At 45.8% G+C, this 23,446-nt stretch overlaps 1 protein-coding gene and 1 pseudogene across 1 annotated transcript in view; one reads left to right on the plus strand and one right to left on the minus strand.

The window, feature by feature from the left end:
- Positions 1-23,446, plus strand: part of LIPC (lipase C, hepatic type) — a 161,139-nt gene that overhangs the window by 50,227 nt on the left and 87,466 nt on the right. The window lies entirely within an intron of this gene.
- LOC138074244 (acidic leucine-rich nuclear phosphoprotein 32 family member E pseudogene) lies at positions 6,604-7,398 on the minus strand (annotated as a pseudogene).

Raw genomic sequence — 23,446 nt, forward strand, 5'->3', positions numbered from 1 at the left:
GGCACCACTGTCAGCACTTTCCTTAGGCCAGGAACTAGGGGAAGCTCTTTACCTGTATTATGTTGTTTAATAAGACTGAGTGACTTAATTTATAGAAAGTGGTTAGCACAGTGCCTGACACAGAGTGAGCACTGACCGAATGTTAGCAATAAAAGTGATATATCATTTAGTGGACACTTCTTTTAATTGCTAAAAATTATTTATGTGTTTTTTGTTTGCTTGTTTGCTGCCTGGCTCTCTGTTGCTCTGCACAGGCTTTCTCTAGCTGCGGTGAGTGGGGGCTACTCTTTGCTGTGGTTCCCAGGCTTCTTACTATGGTGGCTGCTCTTGCTGAGGGGCACAGGCCCTAGGGCACCTGGGCTCAGTAGTTGAGGCTCCTGGGCTCTAGAGTGCGGGCTCAGTAGTTGCGGCATATGGGCTTAGTTGCCCCTCAGCAGGGGAAATCTTCCCAGACCAGGGATTGAGCCCATGTCCCCTGCATTGGTGGGCAGATTCTTAACCACTGGACCACCAGGGAAGTGCAGGGACACTCCTTACGCCAGACAGAGCGCCGAGCATGGTCCATGAGTTGTCTCACCTCTCACAACAACCCTAGCAGGATGCTATTCTCATATGTCCCCATTTCACAGATGAAGACCCTGAGTCTCAGCTGGGCTAAGCGATCAGTACAGAAATGATGAACTTGGGCTTCCAGCCCAGCTCCATCTGCTCTGGCGCCCAGGTTCTCTGAGTCTCTGGTACAGCTGAGAGCCAGGCAGCCCCTAGGGCTCATTTGGGAAGATAGCAGGATAGGTTCCCTCGGAGCAGAGCCTATGAACTGTCCAGGGGAGACACAGGTACTGGGAGGCTTCCTTTGTCATCCTATTTATTCTAATCTCGCATTTTGCATATCATCCTCCAAGAGACACAGCCCCAGGAAGTGATGTAGACTGGTTCCTCTTGATTTCTTCTTTGTGTGCCAAGTAGTTATGCCTTCCTTCTGGGCTGGCAATAAGTTGGAGCCAGTCCCCTCCTTCATGCAGCTTGGCAAACTGAGGCCCCAACCATTACAGTGATTCACACTAAGAATGGAATACATAGGGGTCAGTCCATTAGCTGGTCTGGGCCCCATTCTGCCGGCTGTATAACAAATGACAGTGGCATGGTGCCAGGAAAGGAGCATGGGGTTAGCCGTTAGACCCTCTGAAGCACCAGTTCTGCCAGATGCTAGCTCTGTGACATTTTGAACAAGCCTCTCTGAGCCTTACTTCCTCACCTATGAAACAAGGCAAAGACCTCCTTCCTCACAGGGCTGGGTCAGAATCAAATGGATGGCACATGTTCCCAGTTTGGGAGGCTGTAAAATGTTCTATAATTGCTGCCTGGTAACAGTTGGCTCAAAGTTCATTTGGCCTTGAACTCCATAGCCTCTCTGTTTCTGTTGGCTTGCATTGTGCCCAGGGTTCTGCCTGCAGTCCACCGATAATCAGGCTCATTCTGACTCATGTCGATCAAGAGCAGCGATGTCTCAGTATAATCAGTCCTGCACCAGGGTGTCTGGGTTCCCCATCAGCCAGTGTTCATCAAGCTCTGACTGAGAGCATCCCCACCAAGCTCCTTTAGGTTTTCCTTCTTAATGATTATTATTATCACTTTATTTATTTCGTTATGTTTTGGTTGCTCTGGGTCTTCGTTGCTACGCACGGGCTTTCTCTAATTGGAGCCGGTGGGGGCTGCTCTTCATTGCAGGGCACGTGCTTCTCACTGTGGTGGCTTCTCTTGTTGCAGAGCATGAGCTCCATGTGCGCAGGCTTCAGTAGTTGCAGTGTGTGGGCTCAGTAGCTGTGGCGCATGGGCTTTAGTTGCTCCTTGACATGTGGAATCTTTCCAGACTGGGGATCGAACCCATATCCCCTGTGTTGCCAGACAGACTCCCATCCACTGTACCATCAGGGAGGTCCCACTTTCCCTTTAAAAATATTTTCCCTTCAACTGAAGTCACAGGCATTGGATAAGGAAGCCAGAAGGTTGTCTGTACAGTTTCTTCCAGGGAAGAAGGGGAAATCTGCCATCTCTGACCTAAAACAAAACCAGCCTTAGATTTCCTCTGCCAAGATATGTCTTAGAATGGGGTAAGGTGCTTCTGAGGCCCCATGAGCCCCATGATAGCTGAAGAAAGAAGTGATAGAAGGAGGAAGGGCTGAGACAACCACCTTAATTCAGGGGCTGGGCCCCAAGTTTCCAGAAATCCCACTTAGCAGTTCATCCACATGGACCAGCCCTTGGGGACAGAGCTGGAAAGGGCTGGGAGAGAGAAGATGTGAGTGGGGCCCACAGCCGTTTTACAGGCTTTTGAAATCTATTACTTTGGGGGAAATATTCTCTATGTCATCTTAAAGGGCACAAAACTCCACAGTGAGGAAAATAAAAGGTTTGACGAGCATTGGTAACGTGTCCCCTTTAAGCCTGTAGAAGACTTATGTCTACCCTGACCAACCCTGTTGGAAGTTCCCACAGAGTCTCAGAGATGGATGATGTAGAAGTTAGAAAATGCCTGTGTTTTCAGCCTTGCCTTAATTTATGGATTTGCCCAGGGAAGCAGTGATTGAATTTCATTTGGGGAATAAAATACTAGATCTCCAGGGAAGCCAGGCCTCAAGCAACAGATTTTCACTTCCCTTTAGCTTATGAGGACTGGCCTGGTTCTTGGGGAAAATTTGAACAACCTGCCAGTTTGCAGGGATCCACGAATCCCTCCATGACAAGCCACCTACTTCTCCAATCTCCTCTCACTTCTCCCACTCATGTCAGAGGGACCCACACCCCGTACCCAAACCCTATCCACCTGCCCCGGCTCTGGTTTTCAGCTCCTGCCTGCGAAAGGCCCATCTCCTCCACACAACTCAGCTTATCCAAGGCTCACCCATCACAAAGTCCTTCCTGATAACCCCCACCACCACCTGCCTTGCTGTCAAGTTTGGCTGATTGATGCCTGAAATCTAAGAATAAACAGTAATTATAAAAGCTTCCATTTCCTGAGCTGAGTATCAGGTACTTTGCTCTTCTAAAAACCCCATCATGGCTGTGGTTTATCTCCATTTCATAGATGAGAAAACTAGGACCTAGAGAGCTTATGCAAACTGCCCAAGATCATATAGTTGGTAAGAATTGACCTCAGAGTATGGTTCTAAACCTATCGCCTGCCATCTCTCCCAAGAACAAAGCTTTCAGACCACAGACCACTTCTACCCTGCACTACTAAAATTAGTATGCGTTTGTTTGGTAGCCTTTACAGGGTTATTGCTCAGTGGGCAAAGACAATGAAGGATTCTTCAGACCCCAAACAGTACTGAGCTCTCAGAAATGAATGAATGAATATGAAAACGTGCATCAAACTGGAAAGCTAAAGCAACTTTTATAAACAATGAAAGGATGTCATGTCAAGGAAGATCTATTAAGCAACAAAATAACCTATATTCTGACGGGCTCTGTGTCCCAGAGATGAAGCCAGAGTTTACTGGACTCTCAGATGTTCAATGAATTTCTACCTTCCAATCTGTAAGACCCAGTTATCTGTTTAGCACTAATTTCCAGTCTCGTAGCAGCTTCTCCGGAGAAGGCAATGGCACCCCACTCCAGTACTGTTGCCTGGAAAATCCCATGGACGGAGGAGCCTGGGGGGCTGCTGTCTATGGGGTCGCACAGAGTCGAACACGACTGAAGTGACTTAGCAGCAGCAGCTTCTCAGTTCTTTATTTCTTGGCAAACAATGTGATTTATGCATGAGACACACATATTAAGATGCAATGTAGTTATTCCAACTGTCATAACTACTAAATTGGATTGAATGGCAATGCACTAATAGTTCAAGTTCTGCAGAAAAAAAGTCAGCCTGAAAATAATCAATTCAGTGGTACTTTACAGCATTGCCAGAAACAACTGTACAAACAGTGCAAAAGGTGATGTCTTGACTGTCATTTATTAACACGTGGAGTTTGGGTGTTCTGCACTGAGATGAAGCCCACTGAAATGTGAAGCTAATTTATCCAAACAAATTCTAATAAATACCTTTGATTGTTCCGTTGTCTCTATCCTTTACTAAAGACAGGCAATTAGCAGCATTTGCAATATTACAAGTAAATGAAATTGGGTCTCTGCCCAGCTCGCCTACAAAAGACTTCTATAGCAATAAAAATAATCAATTGGATTCTTCATTTTCTGCTGGGTCCATGTGATTTCCTTAATAATGTCAATGCAGATTATAATTTGCAGGAAAAAATAAACACCACTTGCATGAGCTGTGAAATTTCAGACCACAAAAATGTCATCTTTCCTTGCAGATGGTTTTGTTATAAGGGTATGCAGCTTGGGCAACTGGAATAGACCTCAGATCTGGTACCTAAATTATCCTTCATAAACTGACCTATATTTTATCTCCCAAATGGGTTTTGTGCATTTTCCCTTCTGTACCTTTGCTTTCTAGCAGTTAGCAAGGGATAATAAGGACCAGACAATAAGGATCAGAAAACCAACATTAAGCTTCCAGCTTGGCCGCTCACTAGCTGGGTGACCTTGGGCAGGTTATTTAACCTCCCTGGGCCTCAGTTTGCTCCTCTGTAAAATGAGGCATACAAGTGTGAAAATGCCTAGAATCTAAGTTCCCCAGGCTCCCAGTAGGCATGCAGGACTTGTTACTTGAGCAAATTAATTAATGTCTTGCACAGTATCTGACATGTATGTGTGTGTGTGTGTTCATTCAGTTGCTTAGTTGTGTCCAATTCTCTGTGACCCCATGGATTGTAGCCCACCAGGCTTCTCTGTCCATGGGAATTTTCCAAGCAAGAATACTGGAGTGGGTTGCCATTTGCTACTCCAGGGGATCTTCCTGATCCAGGGATTGAACTCACACCTCTTACGTCTCATGCATTGTGATCAGCACCAATTAACTGCTGCGTAATAACTAAGAATCTATTTCCCCTCTAACACTCACATTCTCCCTTTGGCCTAGCAAAATCTTACCCATTCTTCAAGGTTAGCATAAATTTTGCTTCCTCTGAGAAGACTTCCCAAGGCCAAAAGTGATCCGACTTCCCCCAGCCTCCAGACACATTTATTGTTCATAAGCCTCACTTAGAATCTGGGCTTTCAGTCTTTTGTACTGCTGCTTCTCTTCTCATAAAGGATTTCTTAGCTGCCCAATTAGATCACAGGTTTCTTGGGGGCAAGTCCAGAGTCTGACTCCTGGTGATCCCTCCAGGTCCTAGTAAAGTACATGGCACACATGGATATTCCATAAATATCCATAGACTGACTGAGGAGGGAAACCCAGTCCCCGTGGAGATGGGCAGAGGCCCTGTGGATATGGTTCTGCCCCTGCCGTGGAGAGGCCATGGAACCAGCCCTTACAGCCTTTGCACTGTGTCTCTAAAGACTTCTCTTCCATAGAAAGTGGGCTCCTCTCTGCAAAAACCTTCCCTTGGTGTGAAGAACCAACATCCTCATGCCTTGCTGTGGAAGGGTAATTGTACAGGAGACAATATGACAGTATCTCTCAAATTTTAAGCTGCACATATCATTTTTAAAAATCAAAGACATGGGACTTCCCTGGTGGTCCAGTGGTTAAGACTTTACCTTCCAATGCAGCGGGTTTAGGTTCAATTCCTGGTCAGAGAGTTAGGATCAGGAAAAACCAGGGCATGGAACAGAGCACTATTGTATTGAATTCAATAAGGACTTTAAAATGGTCCACATCAAAAAAATACCTTAAAAAAATAGTCAAAGACACACAAATATCCTTTGATCTTTTGATGTGCACCGCTAAATGTTTATCTTACAGACTGACCTGCACAGTGTGGAAAGATATAATAAGAATATTCACTGTTAGGTTTCTTATAAAAGCAAAGACTGGAAACAATTTAAATATCTATCAATAGAGAACTGGATAAATACATTTTAGTACATCCACATAGGAAAACATCAGGCAGCCTTTGAAACGAATGAAGTAAACCTATGTGTACTGATGTGGAATAGTCAGTGAAAAAAACAAGCTACCACCCAATATGTACAATCTAATCTAACTTATGCTAAAGAGGACATGTGTACATGTGTGCACAAAGGGTCTTCAAAACAACAGCAATGGCTGATGGGGGCCATGGTGGTGGGGAGGAGGGGTAGCAAGAAGGACTGGGCTCAGTAGCAGAAGGACATTCATGGCCGTGTCCCACATTCCATTTGTATAGGCTAAATTCTTCAGCAAATACATGCATTATCTTTCTCTTCTCTCATCTTTTATTATTTATTTTTTTAAAGCGATCATATTTTAATTATGCTAAAAATGACTAATACAATGAGCTTTAATTAGAAAATTTAAGATTCTAAATAAATTTCTAGGGAATTTCACAATGGGGGGGTCAATGAAAATTTTTCTCTACATACAATATGATCATTAACAGACTAGTTAATCTTATTTGGAATGATAAGGCAAAAATAGTAAAACCACACTTTTCCTATAAAAAGTTACACATTATATTCTGTAGGGATAGCTATCATACAAGAAGAAACAAAGAAGATGTGACCACTCTATTGCACACCCAGGAACATTAGGAAATCTGGTCTTAGGATGATCTAGTCATCTTCCTCCTCTCCATCATCTTCAGCATCTCGTTTCCTCTTTTCCCCTCGAAGACCTTCTTCTTCCACTTCTTCTTCTTCTTCTTTCCCTTCTTCAACATAGTCATCATCATCTTCTTCATCCTGAATTTCTTCTTTCATCAAATATGAGAGGCCCACCTCCTCTTCTCCCTCTCCCAGTTCTGAGCCTGCTTCCTCTTCATCCTCATCCTCATCCTCCTCTTCTTCTTCCTCCTCTTCCTCATATCCTTCAGGTGGACCAGCTTCATCTTCCTGTTCCTCTTCATCATCTTCATCTCCATCCTCATCATCCTGCTCTTCTGAATCTGGTGCTTCATTATCCTCCTGGTCAAATCCATCTAAGTATGTGATTTGCTGCAGCAGTTCAAAAATACTTTCTCTGTAATCTTCCAGGTTTGTGATCTCACAGTTAAACAAGTCAAGACACTTCAAATTTTTAAGATTTTGCAGAGCTTCTACTGTACTGAGATCTTTGATTTTGTTTCCACTCAAATTGAGGTAGGTAAGATTTAGGCATTTCTCTGCCAGGACTTCCAAGCCTCCAGAAATTATATTGTCACTAAGTTCCAACTTCCGAAGTTTATTTAAGCTGGGCAGCCGGGCCAGTGAACTTAGTTCCATATTAGCCATACTCAGAAACTCTAGTTTTTTAAAAGTATCATTCAGGCCCTCAATTTCCCCACTGACACAGAGGCAATTATCAAGGACCAATTCTGTCACCGCCTGCGGGGCTCTGTCCCTTAACTCCAGGTTAATCCTCTTCTTCATCTCCACGTCCTCCTCCTGCTCTTCTGCTACTGCTCTCCTCCCTTACCTTTTCCTGCCTTTCCCACTACCGCCACCCTAAATTTTTAAAAGATTTGGAAATGAATGAAAAGAAAGGCAAATATAAACGCCCACCACCACCAGATAGGTATGGGGAAGAAAGAAGAGAATCACAAATGGAGTCCAAGGAGTTGGGACTCCAACTCGGCTGCCCCCACCTCCTTGTCCACACACTCACGCGTGCACTCACACGCACACACATACACACACCCTCAGTTCCTTCCCCTTCAATGGCTGCTCGGAGACCTCTCCTCTTTTAAATTTAAATTTTATTTACCATTAATAAGGTAACACATTTGCATGTACAAAATTTTTAAAGGTACAAAATAAGTATATGGTAAGAAAAAAAAAAAAAAATGTCCCTCCTATCCTAGCCCTAGCCTCCTGGTTTCTACTCCAGAAGCACCTAGTGGGAACCTTTTCATTTGTCCGCTTTTAGAGGTAGCCCATGCACTGCAGGTATTCTCTTTAAAAATAATCGTAATAAAATGAACGGGGGAAAAGCTTCCATCAACCTCATATTCTCTCTCCAGCTAAGGTTCTGTGCCTCTCTTCTTTACACAGCCAACTCAACTTCCGGACAATGTTGTCCATTTGTATGGTGTCTATTTATATGGGAAGAGCTTCCTCAGGCTTCAGAGTCAGGCAGATCCGAGTCTTCAATAGTTACCTAACCTAACCTCTCTAGAGGGCTTCCCAGATGGCTCAGTGGTAAAGAATCTGCCTGCCAAGCAGGAGACCTGGATTCAGTCCTTGGGTTGGGAAGATCCCCTGGAGAAAGAAATGGCAACTCACCTCAGTACTCTTGCCTGGAGAATCTCATGGATAGAGGAGCCTGGTGGGCTACCGTGCATGGAGCTCACAAGAGCTGGACATGACTTTGCAACTAAACAACAACAGCAAACCTCCCTGGGCCACATTGCTTCATCTATAAAGTGGACAAGGAATACCTACCTACCTCTTAGTTTGTAAGAGTAAGAAACAGTTCAAGAAAAGCAGGTGTGTGGAGCTACTGTGGTCACTAGAGCTCTGGGCACCAGCCCCTCCTCTGCTTGGGCCCACACACACTGGGCAGTGTCCCTGGGGACAGCAGGAGAACACAGCACGATGGCTGTCTGCACTAAACCCCACGTTCTGGGTTGGCCAAAAAGTGCATTCAGATTTTACTGGAAGATGGTACTGAACACCTGAATGAACTTTTTGGCCAACCCAATACATCCTGTCTCTGGGAAAACATTTTGAGGCAAACATCTGCAGTGAATTAGAAACTTTGTGGTGTGATGTTACACAAATGATCAACACCAGTTTTTCACCTGGGGTGTGGGGACTTCTGAAAGGGTTTAGGGAAATCAGGAAACCTATTTCTGAGACCTGACTCTACCACAAACTGGTCCTTCTTCAACAATTAACCTCTCACCCCAAGCCTTACACAGAGTGGGTGGGTGTTTTCTCAGACTCCAGACAGCCTCAGACTCTCAGGGATGGAATGTATTAAGGGAACCCTTCACTCAGAAAGAGGGTGGCTGGGGTGTAAGCATGATTTCCAACCTCAACTATGATGTCCCTACTTACAAATCAAACGATGTGGGTATAGAACAAGCATTTACTAAATGCTTCAAAGCTAACTAACCAAATACATTCTTCAAAAGGGGGTTAAATATGTGTAAGCATTTTAAATTAACTTTAATTCATTTTTATCATTACTGAAATGAATTGCAAAGCATATGAACTGCTTAGAGCGTCTCACACTCCTTTGTACAAATGCTAGGTTACTAAAGATTAAGAAGGGACCATGTGTAACAGACATTCTACAGCCCAGCGGCCGCATGGTACAGAATCTACCTGCCAATGCAAGAGATGTGCTGGGATCCCTGGATCCCTGGATTCAATCCCTGGGTCAGAAAGAACCCCTGGAGTAGAAAATGGCAACCCACTCCAGTATTCTTGCCTGGAAAATTCCATAGCCAGGGGAGCCTGGTGGGCTACAATCCATGGGATTGCAAAGAGTCAGACAGGACTGAGTGACTGAGCACACTGGCTCAAAATAGCAGTTAGAAAGAGCTAATCTAAAATTCCAACTCTAGGGGCCTCTGATTTGATACCTGACAAATAGGCAGTTGACACGCTAGTACTGTGATTTAGTGACTCTGATGATATTGAAGATAAAAGGAGATATTGCACCTGGCAGAAGTTTCCCAGAAACACAAACACACATGCGCGCATGCACGTGCACACGTGTGCACACGCGCACACGTGCACACACACACACACACGCACACACACACTACTAGAGACATAGTGGGGGTGGGAGGGGAGCCTGTGTACCCCAGCCATGCCTCTCTCACTGCTGTACCACCACTCAGCATACAGATTTCATTCCCCAAAATAAATCACACACATAAAGTAGAAAGATGGTTTTCCATCTATTCTTTAAGTAAATTTGGGGAGTTAAAGAGCACAGCTGTCTCCGATAATACCATGCTCATTGGGTACAAATATCTCTTGGCAAGTTGTCCTAAGTCAATTTTTTTAATGAGTCCTCTTTTTTCCTCCCCCCCCCCCCCACTTAGTACTGGTAATTTAAAGCTCAGCAAAAGAGGCTATTGAAGCAAAAAAACTGACTAATTTTGTAATTTATTCTCTGGGACATTTATCTGTTAATCTAATATCTTAATTCCCTCCATACTTAAAAAGGGCATTTTAAAGTGACATTCCCAGCCATTCCAGATCACTCCTTGAGTTTTATTGCCTGTCTTTTAAATTATGCCCAGTGTGCGCTTTGTCCTTTAGTAAAGAAAATCTCTATGGAAATTTGAGTGGATCTGCCGGTGGTGTTGAGTCTACCCTAGAGGGCAGGACACTAAAACCCGGAGGCTCTCCCCTTGGACCCTGCCTTTTGGCTCTCATGCTAGCGGGCATGGGCAGAGTTAAGCATGCAGGCCTGCCTCTAGAATATGGTTCTGTTCTTAGCGTTCGCCTCCGTCATCACATGTTATTCCTTTCCTGCACCATTTCTTGCTAACCTGCTGTGCACTGAGCACTTTTCTGGGAATCAGCATACAGAGAATGCCTAAGCCATAGTCCCTGCCCTCAAAAGGACCTTACAGCTGAGGGAAGCAGGTCTGAACACAACACAATAGATGCCACACCTGGTGTGTGAACAAAATGCTTGGGAGCAAATCATTTTATTTATGTAACAGATACTTGTACAGTGACTTAATATGGGTGAGGTATGGCACTAGTGAGGACTTTTCTAATATTAACTTGTTTAATCCTCACAGCCCACTGGGATGGTTACTATTATTATCCCTTTGTACTGATGGGGAAACTAAGGTGAGTAAATAATTTTCCCAAGGTCACAGCCAATGAGCATCAATGGTTCTGAGCCCACACTCCCTGGCTTCCCAAGCCCATGAGTCTAGCACTTGGTTACACTGCCTCTCAAAACTTTCACTTTTCACTTTCCTGCACTGGAGAAGGAAATGGCAACCCACTCCAGTGTTCTTGCCTGGAGAACCCCAGGGGCAGGGGAGCCTGGTGGGCTGCCGTCTATGGGGTCACACAGAGTCGGACACGACTGAAGCGACTTAGCAGCAGCAGCAGCAGCAGCAGCAGCAGCAAAACACCTCCTCCAAATGCAAAGATTCTTAACTAAAATCAGATGCAAATGGAACATGCCGGCTGAGAATGCTACAGAGCACAGTGAGGAAGTAACATATATGCAAAAACTTGAATGATGAGCAGGAGTGAACTAGGCTAATGGGGAGGAAATGAAAGGGTTGAAAGTCAAGGTTCTGGGTGGGGAAGGAGTAAGACATATTCTAGGAACTGTGCAGAGCCACCCACCATGGCAGGAGAGTGTAGAGGAAGGAGGAGAGGAGCTCAAGGGGCAGCTAGAAGTGGGCAGGGACCACACCATCTGGCACTTTTGCTACATGCCAAGGGTTGTATGTGGTGGGTTCCCCAAGAATTCTAGGAGCCTATCAAAGAGCATTGGTTGGGCTTCCCAGATAACTCAGTTGGTAAAGAATCCACCTACAATTCAGGAGACCCCGGTTCAATTCTCTGGGTCGGGAAGATCGCTGGAGAAGGGATAGCCTATCCACTCCAGTATTCTTGGGCTTCCCTTGTGAGTCAGCTGGTAAAAGTCCACCTGCAATACAGGAGACCTGGGTTCGATCCCTGGGTTGGGAAGATCCCCTGGGGAATGGAAAGGCTACCCACTCCAGCATTCTGGACTAGAAAATTCCATTGACTGTATAGGCCATGATATCACAAAGAGTCGGACATGACTGAGCAATGCCCTTAGCACACACAGGGCAAAACCAGCATCAGTTTTCATGATCTGCTGGTGTGTAGACTGGACTGGAAGGAAGCAAAAGTGGAAGCAAGGACATCCATAGGGAGTCAGTGATGAAGGGAGAGCTGATATCCATTGGACGGGGGTGAGTGAAAGTGGATTCAAGGGAGACTTAGGAGGCGATATCAACAGGAAAAGGTGACTGACTATGAGGGATGAAGAGAGCAAAGTGTCCCTGGTGGCTCTAAAGATTCTAGGTACTCACAGGGTCGGGGAGCAGTGGGGACGGGCAGGCTGAGGGTAGAGTTTGGGGAGAAGGTCCCACACAACAACCACATGCACTGTCCCCAGCTCCCCTAGGTCACAGGCTGCTGCGGGGCTCCATGCCTTCATACATGAGGAACCAAGTTTTCTGAGTGTCCTCTCCCTCCTTCACCTGGAGAACGTCCCTGCTGAGAGCTGGCTTGAATGTCACTTCCTCCTCACACCTACAGGCACTGAGCCCTGGGGCAGGTGCTGGCGCAGTCATTCTCCTTGAACCTCACAGCATCCCTGCGAGGAAGCACTGCCATTCTCGTTTTACAGATTCCTGAGGCTCCCAGAAGGCCCCAGGTCAGCTGGTTAATCCAGCAGTAGGTGGGATATCCCACAGACACCCAGCGCTGCCTTCCCAGTGACACTGCAGGAAGGGTGAGCTGGGCCTGGGGCCTCTTCTTCCCAAAGGCCCAGATTAGAGATGCGAACCTGAGGAACAATGAGAAGTTCTGAACCCCACACCGAGGGCTGTGAGGGGAGGCAACAGCAAGGAGCACAGATGAGAACCACTGGGCCCAAAGCAGGTATGCACCAAACATCACGCTTCTCTCCATCCCCGGAATTCTAGCAAAGTGCCTCCCAAGCATCAGATACCCAGGGTTTCTCTGCTCTTCCTAGAAATAAATTCCAATAAACAGACAACCCACAGCATAACAAAGCACAGATGTTGTGTCCTCTCTCCTGCTCCCTCGACATTGACCCTCTGTTGCATCCATGTCGCTTTCGCCACTGTGGCTTTGCTCGCATCCATCCCTCTGCCTGGCCGCTCCTCTCTCTCCCCTTCACGTGCCTGAGTGAAAGTGTTAATCGCTAAGTTGTGTCTGACTCTTTGTGACCCCACGGACTGTAGCCCCCAGGCTCCTCTGTCCATGGTATTCTCTAGGCAAAAATACTGGAGTGGGTAGCCATTCCCTTCTCTAGGGGATCTTCCTGACCCAGGGATTGAACCCAGGTCTCCCACATTGCAGGCACATTCTTTACCATCTGAGGCACCAGGGAAGCCTGGCTAGGTCCTATACTGGCTAGGCCTCACAGAGCATCCTTTCTATGTTTCTGCTGAGTGTAGGGTAACAAGCTGTCCCGGTTCTCCAGGACTAAGGGATTTCCTAGGTTGTTGGACGTCTGGTACTAAATCAGGGCAGTCCTGTGGAAACCAGGGTGGTTAGATGCTTGGTTGCTTGGATTGTGTCAGCTTATTGCAAGCCTAACTAATGTCCAAGCTGTCTTGTATCCATTAGTTATATCTCCTCCTTTAAAGTAGACGTGACTTCTCAAGGTAAGGTTCAGTGCCTTGCTCATGCTTTTTTAAAAACTATTGATTGATTTGATTTTTTGGCTGTGCTGAGTGCTGCTACAGGGCTTTTCTCTAGTTGCAGTGAATAGGGGCTGCTCTCTAGTTGCATGGGCTCTCATTGCAGCGGCCTTTTTTGCTGCAGATCACGGGTGTGTGGCCACAGTAGCTGTGGCATGTGGGCTCAGCAGTTCCAGCTGCCAGGCTCCAGAGCACAGGCTCAATAGCTGTGGCATGTGAGCTTTGCTGCTCTGTGGCATGTAGGATCTTCCTGGACCAGGGATCAAACCCGTGTGTCCTGAATTGGCAAGCAGATTCTTTACCCCTGAGCCATCAGGGAAGCCCTTGTTCATCCTTGACGTGTGCAGTCAGTGTTTGTAGAATGAGTGTATAATGTGAGAACAGACTCAGAGTGAGTGTTGTGAATGACTTAATCTTGCAGAATTCCAATGCCCTTTTGTGTAAATGGGCCTAAACCTAATACCTGTACCCCAGAGGCTTGCTGTGAGGATTAAATGAAAAGAATGCATGTGCAATGCTCAGCAGAGTGCCTAGGACATAGTAATACTCAGGAGACAGTAAATAGTAAACAATAGCTATTATTTTTAGTAAGGGTAATATCGATAACATTGCTTTTATTGGGCATTTAAAACTTTTAAAAATTAAAACACTGTTTAGTCAATCTGAGTGTTCCACCATGTTGCTGAAGCAAAAGACAATCCCTTAATAAATAACTTCTGGAAGATCTGTTATTTAAAACTGTGGCTCAGTGGTATAGAATCTGCCTGCCAATGAGGAGATTTGGGTTTGATCCCTAGTTCAGGAAGACCCCTAGAGAAGGAAATGGCAACCCACTCCAGTATTCTTGCCTAGGAAATTCCATGGACAGAAGAGCCTGGTGGGCTACAGTCCATGAAGTCGCAAAGAGTTGGACATAGCTCACCAACTAAACAACAAAATCGTCATTTAAAACAATTTAAAATGATGATAGTTTGTTTCTCAACTATCAGCCGAATTATTTCCCACCTGATAGTTCTTGCTTCAGAACAGTGTGGCCCAAACAGGCTGACTAATTATAGCATTTCCAGAGCACATACGATCATTCAGAAGCAACTTTCTCTAGAGCTGGGACAGAAATAAATGAGCAATCAGCAGGTTTAACAGGATTTTCTTCCCCCACCCTACCCTCTGAACCCTTAACACATGAAGTTGATCCCAACAGTTACTTTAAGGAAATCCAGCTGAAGTATTCTTGGGGTTTGAGGCGATCTTGTGTGCACCCTGGATCCATCATGAATCCTGTTGTCCAGAGCATCATGAGGGTGGCAGGGAGGCTGGAGGTCAGGAAAGCCACGCTCCATCCTCAAATAGCCTGGGGCCTGGGACAGGTTACTCTGCAACCCAGAGTCTGTCTCCTCATCAGTAAAGTAAGAAAACAGTCTTATTTAATTTAGTCTTACTTAATTTCTAAGTCTCCCTCCAACTCAGGAATCAGATGGTTCTCAGAGGGAACACCCTGATTGGCCAATGAATTACATGTTGCCACCAAATGTTTCTATCTCCTTGTCTGTGCCATGCATCCTACAGCTATTTATTAAGCTCCTACCAGGTGCCAGGCACTGCACTAGATGTTCCTAGTAGTCACGTTCATGCCCATCCTATCTTTACCACCTGTAGGAATGCATTGCTTCCAGAGTTAGGCTCCTTGGAAGTGAAAGTGTTAATCACTTTAGTTGTGTACAGCTCTTTGTGACCCCATGGACTGTAGCCCGTCAGGCTCCTCTGTCCATGGGATTCTCCAGGCAAGAATACTGGAGTGGTGTGTGTGTGTGTGTGTATATATATATGATATATAAGGTATATAACATATATAAGGTATATATATATAAGAAATTGAAAGTCGCTCAGTCATGTCCAACTCTTTGCAACCCCATGGACTATACAGTCCTTGGAATTCTCCAGGCCAGATTACTGGAGTGGGTAGCCTTTCCCTTCTCCACGGGATCTTTCCAACCCAGGGATTGAACTCAAGTCTCCGACATTGCTGGTGGATTCTTTACCAGCTGAGCCATCAGGGAAGCCATATATATGTATACCTATAGCCAATTCATATTGATGTTTGACAGAAAACAATAAAATTCTGCAAAGCAATTATCCTTCAATTAAAAATAAATTTAAAAAAAAATTTTTAAACAGAATATTGAAATGGGTTGCCAAGCCCTCCTCCAAGGGATCTTCCCAACCCAGGGATCAAACCCAGGTCTCTTGCATTGCAGGCAGATTCTTTACCATCTAAGCCACCAAGGGCTCCTTGGACGAGGAACACTTAATCCCATTTCCCATTTCCTTCCCATCTTCAGAAACTGTCTCTCTGATCTGATCCATCCTCTGAAATATCTCAGAGCAGTGACGCTCAGGCTTGAGGCCTTCAGTACAAAGGAACCAGGTCTTAGGGGAAGAAGAAGCTTCAGGACAGAAAAAAATCCTGGGTGTTTTTTTTTTTTTCGGCCTCTCATTTTCCAAGCTTAGACCAAAATGACTATATAGATGAGCTAACCTCTTCTCCTTAACCATTCCTTTTGGCAATACCCAGGACCCTCTCTGAGAAGGCCACACCCCAGCATCCTCTGACAACCCAAGGATGAATTCCCTATCATATCTTACTGTGGGGAGGAAAACAGGGTTTAGCAGTCTTAGTTTCACCACTTGAGAAAAGCATTCATCTTGACTTCTATTTTTCTCATCTGCAAAATGCACATGGTATTAATGGCAACTTGACAAAGCAGAGTGTGCATTTCAAAGTTCACTGTAAACCACTGAAACGTTAACTGTGATCCCCACTGGCCTTCTTTACTTTATGACGATACAGACCTGACCCTACAAATAAGATGAAGAGATGAACATCTCCAGAGTTTGAATGACATCAGAAATTTCCACCTGTCCAAAAATATCTTCCCTATGTCCTGAAATTCAACTACTGGCAATTCACTCAAGCACCCTATCAGATAGCTTTGCCAGCTCTGACCTACCTACTTATCCTATGAAGAAAATTTATGTGAATTGAAATCTCATCATGTCCCAGGCCCTTTGTGATACTTAGTTCTTTTTTTACCCCACACCAATAGGTGAGACAGGGCTTATTACTTAATACACTTTAAAACTTGGGAAACTGATCCTCAGAGAATTTAGGAAACTTGCTTAAGGGCTATGTGAGTGACGGTCAGGACTTAAGTTTGGGTGGGGCTGAGAGGGCAGCAGGCCCAGGGGAACATGCAGGGCAGCTGCCTGGGGAGGGAGGTGCGCAGGAGAGGCACACACCAGCACCAGGGTTGCTCAGCCACTGTATGACTTCCTCCAGCCCAGTGCCCCCAAACACCCAGGCCGCATCCACAAAGACCACCCAGCATTTCTGCCAAAAGAGAGAGAAAGGATGTTGATGCCGTTCATCTTCTGAAACAGCATATCCCCCCTGGCTAATCTGGAAATGTTATTTACAGAGCTCTCGAATGCCCCTCTGTCACTGAGTGGGTGGATAGGCATCACGAATATTTGGCACCGCTGCTCCTCTAAGAGCCAGCACCATTCATTGGATAATTATCCTGTTGTCTTCTCACCTCAGGAGAAAATGCAAGACGCCCTCTTTCCAAATCTGGTCCATCATGCCAGCGGCACTTGTATTTTTAGAAGCTGTTTTTCCCCAATAGTTTCACAGCCTCTAATCTGCCACTCTCTAGATGAATATAAATGAAAACACAACAATGAAATATGGAGAAATACTTTCTCCAATCATAATCTCCAGTCTCTGAACCCCAGGGCCAGGAGTGGGTGGAGCCCTGACTTGCCTCCAAAGCTATGTATGGGGAGAGTAAGGCAGTGAGGACAGGCATCACCCAGGGCCTTCTTGCTCTGATAAACGGCTGCCAACCAGCTATTAGGGAGGGCAGAAGCCCTTGCTAAAACTTCATGTCTCCAGGAGCCGGGAGCTGGGAAGCATAGAGGATTATAATTATACCCGGTGGAAGCCTGACCACAGCTCACCTGCCAAGCAAAGAGTGACCCCGTTAAAGAGCCAGGAAGGAATGGTGTTCATAGGGGATTGGATTTCTACACAACATCCTCGAAGTCATTTCTCAAACTTACCCTAGAATCTGGAGGTAAAGGAAAAAAATGTCCTTTAAGAACAGGTAAAGGGAGCCCTGTCCAAAGAGAGAGCTGCCCAATCCTTAGCTCCTGACAGCTGAGGCCTCAGGGGGACAGACATCTTGTCTACCCAACCCCACCCTGAAGGCCCAAGAAAACCCCAAAAGTGGAAACTCAGAAGCTAGCATTTCAAGAGATGCCAGTGTCCACCCTAAAACAAGAAATAACAGTGGCTTAATGCAGCAAAGCAATGCCATAGAGTGGTTGTCACCTACGGGTTTAGCCAGACTGCCTCAGGTTCTAATCCTGAATCTACTTCTTACTTGAAGAAGGAAATTGGCTGGGACGTCTCATGGACAGAAGAGCCTGGCGGACTATAGTCCATAGCGTTGCAAAGAGTCAGACATGACCAGGGCAGTAAACAGTAGTCTTACTAGCTGTCTTACTCTAGGCAAGTCTCTCAACTATTTTGAGCCTCCATTTCCCAGACTGTAAAATGGGAAAAATTATATTATTACCTTGGTTGTGAAGTTTAAGAGACAAAATGAACATGAAGTGCCCAGCAGACTATCTGGAATAGATGAAATGCCAGGATATGTTTAATCTGTCCCTCTCAACCCCACCCCTATACAACAGAAAGCAAATTCCTGATGAATTACTAAGGGATATCTCTGCTAAATACTGATCACAGTTTTGCAACCAGCCGTCAGGCAGCAGTGACTCCACAGTCCTGCCTCCCTGCTCCATCTTTCAGCACCTGGCACAACTTCAGGGACCAGAAGCAGAGAACCAGGCTCGAGTGGGAACTGCCCCTTGCCTGACCAGGGACATGCAGCACTGTCCCTCCCCTCATCCTGGGACTGACCACAGACTGTCCTAGTAAGACGGTTGGAGCACCGTGGACTGTTTATCCCAGTGAGAGCTGGTGGTGCCAACAGGCCTGAAAACTGGGGCCCTCTCTGCCCACACTGTCATCCACGACCTGGGGGCTGGAGCCCAAGCTCTGTAGCTGCTTCTCTGACCAAGCTGGATACCTTGACACGGTCCCAGCAAGCAACAGAGCACCCATTGTTCAGCCCTCCCAGCCCCACAGAAGCACTCGGCCTGCCAAGTCCAGAGGACCCACCTAGATTCTAGCAGCAGAGAGAGACTCCCCAGCCTTCCACCCGGAAGCGCAGCTACCCTCACCCACATGGCCAGTGGCCCACTTGGCCCTCAGTGCCCGTAAGAAGCTCAAGTCCATCTGCTCTGCTATTTGTGAAGGGCAGGGAGGCAGGGTTGGGCAAGCAGATGAAACTTAAACTTACTCTCTGCTCATGGCCATGGAGATATTATAGGCATTATTATTATTATTATATAGCTGTAATATGGTAATATTACTATAACTAAATAGTACTGCTCCCCATTTGGCTCAGACAGTAAAGAATCCACCTGCAATGCAGGAAACCTGGGTTTGTTCCATGGGTTGGGAAGAATCCCTGGAGAAGGGAATAGCTATCCACTCCAGTATTCTTGCCTGGGAAATCCCATGGACAGAGGAGCCTGGTGGGCTACAGTCCACGGGGTCATGAAGAATTGGACACAACTGAAACTTAAACTTACTCTCCACTCATGGCCATGGAGATGTTATAGGCATTATTATTAAAGAGCTATAATATAATAATATTCCTCTAATTAACTAATACAACTAGAATTAGGGTCACTATAATATATTCAATTATAATATAAACATATAATGTAGCTATAATAGCTAACATTTACTCTTACAAATAAGAGTAAGAGTGGCAAGTTTGTGCCAAACATTATTTTAGCCTAAACTCCCTACATACAAAGTAGGACCTATCATTCCATCCCATTTTAGAGATAAGGACAATCCAGAGAGTCTATACTAGTTGCCGAGACCACACAGTCCATAAGAGTCCGAATTCTCACTCAGACAAGACGCCATAAATGTGGGCACCCAAACCTGCAGGCTGGTCCTGCTGGTGGCTGACTTCTCCAGACCAATCTAAGCACCTGGGAAACTTGCTCAGCCACACAAACGTCACTTGCCCCACCTTTACCTAGTGCCTGAAATTGCCCTATTTGTGTTCCTTTGTTTTAAAGCTTCATCTTCTTCTTAAACCCAAATATTCCTTTCGGGTTTTTTAAAAATACTTATTTATTTATTTGGCTGTGCTGGGTCTTAGTTGCAGCACACAGCATCTTTCTCGTGGCAACATGTGAACTCCTAGCCATGGCATGAGAGATCTATTTCCCTGACTAGGGATCAAACCCAGGACCCCTGCATCGGGCGCACAGTGTCTTGGTCACCAGACCAGGGAAATCCCCAAAGATTCCTTTTAGACAGGATCAAAAGCCACCATCAGATGTCTAAGTCAAACTAATGAATAAGGCCTTTCCTCCAAGCAGCTCACTAAGAGCAGGAGAGAGGCCCTGAGCAGACCTGAAACATCACATCAAAGTGTATTTTTCCCCCATATGCCTTTTATTTCTCATGTATTTCCATTCTCCCCATCATCCAGAAACTTCATGTTATCAAAAACTGATTTCATAAATGAACTCATGCTGAGAAGTTCTACCCACCTCTACCCACCTTAATGACACCCCACATCCTCATCAGACCCAAAGCATACCTCTAGACTCATCAGAGATTTTTTTTTTAGGAAAATGAATCCCATGTGATTAGGAAGTTCAGGTGAATAGCAAGTCACCAGAGCCAGGATCAGCACTCTAGCTTCTTGACACCTATCCAGTCCTCCAACCAGCACTGTGGGAGTTCTAGAAAGAGGCATTTCCTAGTGAGAAAGTTCTCAGTGCCCTAAATGCCTGGAGTTAAACTGTTTTGAAGCTCAACTTTATTTCCACTAGAATCATGTCACAAAATTGGAGGCATCATGGGGAACTCAGGAAAGCAGAGAAGCAATAAAGTCTCCATGTACACTGGACCCATATTAGAGTCTTGCCCAATACACATATATTAGGCCCTATACTTCTCAATTTAGAAAAAACGGGGGGGGGTGCTACACTCCCTATAAAAACACAACAATTTTTAAAAGGATGCTCCTTAAGTAGAGACTTCATCGCCCAGGGGTATTTTCCTTGTAAGAGGCCTGTGAAGGCAGCCATGGCTAACTGAAAGGGAGGTTTGTCACCTATGGTGGGATTCTGTTCCCTGGAACAGCCCAGGGTAGAAGAGGTTTCGAGAGATGAGGGCAGGGGCTCTGGCAGAGGTCATCTTACCTTCTAGCATAGCAGGTGCAAAAGTTATCCACTGCCATGTAGCAAATGATTTCCAAGCCTAGCAGCTTAAAACAAATGGGGAGGGAGGTGGGAGGAAAGTTCAAGAGGGAGGGAATATATATATACACACCTATAGCTTTATTTTTTTAGGCTCCAAAATCACTACAGATGGTGACTGCAGCCATGAAATTAAAAGACACTTACTCCTTGGTAGAAAAGTTATGACCAACCTAGATAGCATATTAAAAAGCAGAGACATTACTTTGCTGACTAAGGTCCGTCTAGTCAAGGCTATGGTTTTTCCAATGGTCATGTATGGTTGTGAGAGTTGGACTGTGAAGAAGGCTGAGTGCCGAAGAATTGATGCTTTTGAACTGTGGTGTTGGAGAAGACTCTTGAGCATCCCTTGGACTGCAAGGAGATCCAACCAGTCCATTCTGAAGGAGATCAGCCCTGGGATTTCTTTGGAAGGAATGATGCTGAAGCTGAAACTCCAGTACTTTGGCCACCTCATGTGAAGAGTTGACTCATTGGAAAAGACTCTGCTGCTGGGAGGGATTGGGGGCAGGAGGAGAAGGGGACGACCGAGGATGAGATGGCTGTATGGCATCACCGACTCGATGGACGTGAGTCTGAGTGAACTTCGGGAGTTGGTGATGGACAGGGAGGCCTGGTGTGCTGCGATTCATGGGGTCGCAAAGAGTTGGACACAACTGAGTGACTGAACTGAACTGATGGCTAATTCATGTTGACGTTTGGCAGAAACCAACACAGTTCTGTAAAGTAATTATCCTTCAGTTAAAAATAAATAAATCTGTAAAAACAAAATCTATAATCTCACCGTTATCACAAATCAAACACCTGGGAACAGCTTAGTTGAGTGGTTCAGGCTCAGGGTCTTTCATGAGGTGGCAAGTCAGCAAGAATTGCAGACACCTCAAAGTTCCACTGGAGTTTGAAAAACACCACCAAGCCCCTTCAGGGAATTATTAGCAGGCCTCAGTTCCCCGCTGGTTGTTGAGCAGAAATTTCAGCTCCTTGCCATGGGGGACTCCCATACTCCTGACTGGATGGAGGCTTTCTCCAAAGTCAGAGATCACAGAGAGGAAGAGATACTCTAAGACAGCAGGCTTGGTCCTCTACAATCTAATCCCAGAGAATGACACACCATCGCATCTGCTCTATGTTCCCGGTCACACAGATGAACCCTGGTAGCATGTGGGAAGAGGCCACACAAAGGTGTGGGGACAGGGGCAGGGACCTCTGGGGCCATCTCAGAGGCTGGCCACCCCAGGAGGGCACCGGGAAGAGTGAGGCCCACAGTTGGAAGAATCCACATGGCAGGCCCTGAGCAGGTGTGCCCTCAGCATCGGCTTACACTTCTGTAAGAGGCAGGTAATAGAGCTGTCAGGGATCAACAATGGCTAGAAAAGGGTGTTGAGTAAAAGTGTAGCGTGAACAGAAGGCAAACAGTACTGTGATCGTTACCAGCAGGAGCAAGGACATGCCGTTCTGGGGCTCCCTTCTCTGTTGTTCCCTCGGGCCTGCCCCACTGTATGAAACAGTGCATTTCAAATTGCCAATACCCCACGCCAGACAATGAAGTGTTACAAAATACAGCGTGGGCATGACCCCTTTAATGATCTGTTAGAGCTGATTTATAATTAGCCTTTCACCTGAATTCAAAAGGCACCCAAGTTCTTGCTGGTTCCTGCTTGGAAATGATCTCTTCTCTTCATTTAAATGTCCTCCCTTCATCCCATTCACTTAGCAACCGTGGCTTTCCTATTTAATACACAGTTCGAAAGAAAGCATCAGCCCAGCCCTCTCTGAGTATTACAGGCTCCGAATCAGCCAGCTCTGATATCAACAGTTCCAGCTGAAACCCACCTGACTGTCCTCCCCTCCAGAATCCCTTGCCTTGTTACAAAGGCTCTCAAGACAAGATCTGGCTTAGGACCCTGAGAACTTCCTCACTAGGAAATGCCTCTTTCTAGAACTCCCACAGTGCTGGTCAGAGCACTGGATAGGTGTCAGTGTCAAGAAGCTAGAGTGCTGATCCTGGCTCTGACCCTTGTCCAAGTGTGGCCTTGAGCAGGTCACTTCACTACTCTCATTGATTTAGATCTGCTTATCAAAGACACTGATACCACCACTTACGGTATTCACTGTGCACTTCTGAGCCTTTTCCAACAGCCCCATCCCTCAGCTTCCCTACAGCACCTCACTGAAAACAAAGTATATGCAACCTTCTAAGGTATTCCCCCTAGTTCTGTTTCTCTCCCTGGGGGGTTTTCTTTCAACACTGGCAGGACTCACCTGTGAGTGTCATGCACTGGGCATGGAACATTTATAGCACTGACCTGGTAATTCAACCTCATTTTCACAAGCATAGCTGACCCTTACTGAACATTCACTATGTGCCAGGCACTGTTCTACAATATTGAGCTTCACAGCAGCCCTGATGTTGTAAATATCATCATTTCCATTTTATAGATGAGGAACTGAGATTCAGAGAAGGCAAGCAACCTAATTGAAGTCACCCAGCCTGCATGACGGAGAAGGCGATGGCACCCCACTCCAGTACTCTTGCCTGGAAAATCCCATGGGTCGAGGAGCCTGGTGGGCTGCAGTCCATGGGTCGCGAAGAGTCAGACACGACTGAGCGACTTCACTTTTACTTTTCACTTTCATGCATTGGA

This window comes from Capricornis sumatraensis, chromosome 2 (assembly GCF_032405125.1).
Source record: "Capricornis sumatraensis isolate serow.1 chromosome 2, serow.2, whole genome shotgun sequence".
Taxonomy (NCBI): domain Eukaryota; kingdom Metazoa; phylum Chordata; class Mammalia; order Artiodactyla; family Bovidae; genus Capricornis; species Capricornis sumatraensis.